A 5,173-nucleotide genomic window follows, 5' to 3' on the forward strand; every position below is an offset into this window, starting at 1 on the left:
AGTTTTGTATTCTGTACTTACCAGTTTCTGCTCATTGTGGTCTACCTCACCTTTTCCTTTGCTTATCTCAGTTTTTTGCCTTGGTTCTGGTTCAAGTGTAACTAACCCTTCCTCATCTTGACTAGTAATCGCGTTGAGCTGCTCCCTTGGGTTAGATTTTGTGTTGCTTGGCAAGCTACCTTGTGGTCATTCAGAAATCAACTCGGCAAGCTGACCAATCTGAGTTTTGAGCCCTTGGATCGATGCTTGTTGATTCTTAAGTGCTGTCTCAGTATTTTGAAAACGGATTTCTGACACCGAGATGAATTTGGTTAGCATCTCCTCAAGGTTCGACTTCCTTTCTTGCTGGTAAGATGGTTGTTGAAACCCGGAGGATGTTGTGGCCTTTGATTTCCTTGACCGCCCCACGAGAAATTGGGATGGTTCCTCCAACCTGTATTATAAGTGTTACTATATGGATTATTTTGGGATCTAGAGTTATTGTTACCCATTTATTAGACTTGTTCCTCCTCAATGCTAGGGTTGAAGGGTTGATATTCTGTGCATGCTCCTCCTCCATTCGAATCGCACCTCATCACTGGATGTACCTGAGTAGAACCACACAAACTGTCAATCTTTTTATTTAAGAGTTTTACTTGGTAAGATAGCATTGTAACCGCGTCGAGGTTGAAAATACTGACTGCTTTCGTTAGCTTTGTTCTCATAAATTGCCACTGATAGTTATTCAGTGACATCTCCTCAATAAATTCGTAAGCCACCTTAGGTGTTTTATTATTGATAGTTCCTCTAGCGGCTACATCAATCATCCGCCGAGTCGAAGGATTTATGCCATTATGGAATGTTTGAACCTATAGCAAAAGCGGTAACCCATGGTGAGGGCACTTTCTCAAAAGGTCCTTGTATCTCTCCTATGCATCGTAGAGTGTTTCTAAATCCATCTGTACAAAAGAAGAGATATCATTACGTAACTTGGTTGTTTTAGCCGGTGGAAAATATTTTGATAAAAAATTTTGGTCATTTGTTCTCAAGTAGTGATTGACCGTCGTGGTAACGAGTTCAACCATTGTTTAGCCTTATTCCTTAATGAAAAGGAAAACAACGAAAGACAGATGGCGTCATCAGAAATGCCATTAAATTTAAAGGTATCGCAAAATTCTAGGAAATTTTCCAAGTGAGCGTTGGGATCCTCGTCCTGCAAACCATCAAACTGAGTAAACTGTTGTATCATTTGAATTGTGTTAGGTTTCAATTCAAAATTATTTGCAGCAATAGCAGGTCTAACTATACTTGTCTCAGTTCCTGTTAAATTAGGTTTAGCATAATCATACATAGTGCGCAGAGCAGGATTCTGATTAACAGTAATCGCAAGAGGTAGAAGATTTTATTGGTTTTCAGTCATCTCCTCAGTTGTGGTTTGAATATCGTCCTCTTGTTCGTTCTCTGTGTATCTTAAGCTTCGCCTTATTTCTATTTGGTTTCTGCAAACTATGCGATCAATCTCACTGTCAAAAACCAATGGTCCTGACGGGTTTCTTCTAGTCATAAACTATAACAACCTGCTAGAAAAATGGAAATAGAAGAATTAGTAATAAAAATTAGAAATAACTTTAAATTGCAGTAAAAGTAAATGGCTAAAGTAATAAAAATCGAGTGTTCCTAATATCTTAGTTCCCCGGCAACGGCGCCAAAAACTTGATACGTGATATTCATGACAGGTTTTAAATATTTATAATGAATTGCTTTTGAAACTAACTATTATCACGATGAAGGCAAGTGTACTTATCGAACAGTAGTATAGCTTTAGCAAGACTGGATTGTCGAACCCAAAGGAACTAAAAGTACTAGTAATGGCTGTCTTTTTATTATCTAGCCTAGGAATAATGGGGTTTCTTTTAACTAACTAATTAACTAAACTAAGAATTCACAGAAAATAGAATTAGGGAACTACTTTTGGAAAAACGATTGAATTAAGACAATACTTAAGGAAAAATCCACCTAAACTTCACTTGTTATTTGACTCTGAATCGGACGATTTATTCATTTGACTTGATCCGTAGAAATCCCTAAGTTATATTATTATCCGTCTCGAGACTAACAATGTCTAACACTAGGTCGAATAATTAAAATCTCTTTCTAATTAACTTCCTAGGGTTGCATTAACTCGATCTATGGATCCCCTTATTAGGTTTCACCCTAATCCAAAAAAATCTTGTCACCCTATCTCTAGGCGCGCAATCAACTCCACTTAATTATGACAAATGTACTCTTAGACAGGGTCTATTCCTCCTCTGAATAAGAGCTTAACTTGAATTAATATCATGGAATATCAAAAAAAGAATTAAGAACACATAATTAAGAACAAGTCAAATATTTATCATACAATGCAGATAATAAAAACAAGATCTGTCTTAGGTTTCATTCCCCTTATGTATTTAGGGGTTTTAGTTCATAACTAAAAAGGTAAACATCTCAGTCTGAATAATGAATACAAAACATAAAGAAAAACCCAAAACTCCTGGAGGGAAATTGAGGGGAGATCTTCAGTCTTGATGATGAATCTAGCTTCTGAGATGGAACAATCGGCTTTCCATGGGCAGCTCCCTGCTTCCTCCTCTGTGTGTCCTTTTCGTCCTCCTCTAGGGTGTATTTATAGGCTTTAGAATGCCAAAGAACCCTCAAAATTGGCCTTTTCCGAATTGGACTAAACTTGGGCTTGACAGGGACATGCCCGTGTGCGATTACTTCAGGCCGTAGTCAAGCTTGTTAAAGAGGCACGGGCGTGTGGTCCACCCGTGTGAATCGTGCTTTGATTCTGCCAAATTGACACAGCCGTGTGGTCTGCCCGTGTGAGGAGGTCCAGGCCATGTTGATTTCGTACGTTGGCCCATTTCCTCCGTTTTTGGCCCGCTTCTCGTTCCTTTCACTCTCCTATGCTCACCTAAGTATAAAACATGAAATTAAGGCATTAGGAGCATCGAATTCACCAATTTTAAGGAAAAATCATCCATAAAATGTGCTAAGCATGGGATAGAAATATTTATAAATTACGGTTTATCACCAATTGATAAAAGTAGCTCACGAAATTTTCATACATATCAAATAACATATTGTAAATACTGAAAATAATATTAAAATAATTTTTCGACATTAGTTTTGTGGTTCCAAAAACACTATTTTGATTTAGCCAAAACCAACCTATTACTACTCTGCCCCTTAGGGATTTTTGTCCCCGAAAATCATACCAGTGAATAGGTTTGAGTATTGTTTTCTTATAGCATCCTCAGGTTCCCATTCAACCACGTGTCGATGTCATAATACTTTCACTAATGCGATTCTCTTATTTCTCAATTCTTTGATCTCACGAGCTAAAATTTGTATCGGTACTTCAGCATATAACATATCAGACTGAATTTCAACCTCGGTCGGGGAAATGGCATGTGAAGGGTCGGATCGATATCGTCAAAGCATCGACACATAAAACACATTATGTATTTTCTCTAACTCAAATGGTAAAGATATGCCTTTGGCCTAACTCGCTCAGTAATCACATACGGTCCGATGAATCGCGAACTCAGTTTCTCTTTCTGACCAAACAGCAATATCTTGTTCCACGGTGACTCTTTTAAAAACACTTTATCTCTAATCTGGAACTCAATATCTTTTCGTTTCAAGTCTGCGTATGATTTATATCAATCCAAAGCTACTTTCAAACTATCACGAATTACTTTCACTTTTTCTTCAGTCGTCTCTCTAATCAGATCAACCCCATGAATCTTATTTTTGCTGAGCTCACTCCAGTATAACAGTGTTCGACATTTATGACCATATAAAGCTTCATACGATGCCATTTTTATACTCGATTAGAAGCTATTATTGTAAAGAAATTCAATCAGCAATAGATATTTCTCCAACTACCTTCAAACTCAAGAATCCAACAACGTAACATATCCTCAAGTATCTAAATAACTCGTTTAGATTGACCATCCATTTGCGAGTGAAACGCAGTGCTAAAATGCAGCTTTGAACCCAATGTTTCTTGCAATTTCTTCCAAAATCGCGAAGTAAATCTTAGATCTCTAGTCGAAACAATAGGATAGGGGAACACCACGTAATTTCACAATTTCAAAAATATACAACTCAGCTAATTTATCAAGTGAGAAATCTATATGTACTGGAATGAAATGAGCTAATTTCGTCAATCTATCAACAACAACCCAAATCGCATCTTTCTTTTTCAGAGATAAAGGCAAACCCGATACGAAATCTATTGTTACTCTATTTCACTTCCACTCAAGAATCATAATAGCCTGTAATAAACCTGACAACACTTAATGCTCAGCTTTGACTTGCTGATAAATCAAACATTTCGAAACAAATTCTGAGATATATCGTTTCATCCGGTGCCACCAATAAAGTTGTTTCAAATAGTTATACATTTTTGTGCTTCCCAGATGTATTGATAATCAACTACTTTGTGCTTCATTTAGAATCGTCTGAATACGCTCAGAATTTCTTGGTACACATATTCTATCACGAAACATCAAACAGTCATCAGGCCCTATTCGAAACTCTAAATCAGAAGTCGACTCACACTGAGCTCGTTTTGCTTGCAATTCATTATTAAATTTTTGAGCCACACAAATCTGTTGTACAAATAAAGGTCTCACTTTTAACTCAGCTACTATCGAACCATCGTCAGACAAAGCTAATTGTGTGATCAAAGCATGCAAAGCAAATATGGACTTTCGACTCAAGCATCAGCAACTACGTTCGCTTTCCCCGAATGATAGTCAATCACTAATTCATAGTCTTTTAGAAATTCTAACCATCTCAACTGTCGCAAATTCAAATCTTTCTAAGCCATCAGATATTTCAAGCTTTTGTGGACGATAAAAATATGGCATATTTCACCAAACAAGTAATGACGCCAAATTTTCAATGCGAACACTATCGCGGCTAACTCTAGATCGTGCCTTGGATAATTCTTTTCGTGCGACTTCAACTGTCTCAAGGCATAAGCTACAACTTTGCCTTCCTGTACCAAAACACAACCTAGGCCATTTAATAATGCATTACTGAAAACTACGAATTCTTTACCCGAATTAGGCTAAACTAACACTGGTACCTCTGTTAATAATGTTTTCTACTGCTCGAAGCACTGCTGACACTTTTC

The 5,173-nt window shown here is 37.2% G+C and overlaps 1 non-coding gene across 1 annotated transcript; it reads left to right on the forward strand.

Moving 5' to 3' along the window:
- Positions 1–864: 864 nt before the first annotated feature.
- LOC121231562 (small nucleolar RNA R71) lies at positions 865–971 on the forward strand. The gene has a single exon (XR_005929620.1). It is a non-coding gene; the product is annotated as a small nucleolar RNA R71 (small nucleolar RNA).
- Positions 972–5,173: the final 4,202 nt, after the last annotated feature.

Source organism: Gossypium hirsutum, chromosome A06, assembly GCF_007990345.1.
Source record: "Gossypium hirsutum isolate 1008001.06 chromosome A06, Gossypium_hirsutum_v2.1, whole genome shotgun sequence".
Lineage (NCBI taxonomy): Eukaryota > Viridiplantae > Streptophyta > Magnoliopsida > Malvales > Malvaceae > Gossypium > Gossypium hirsutum.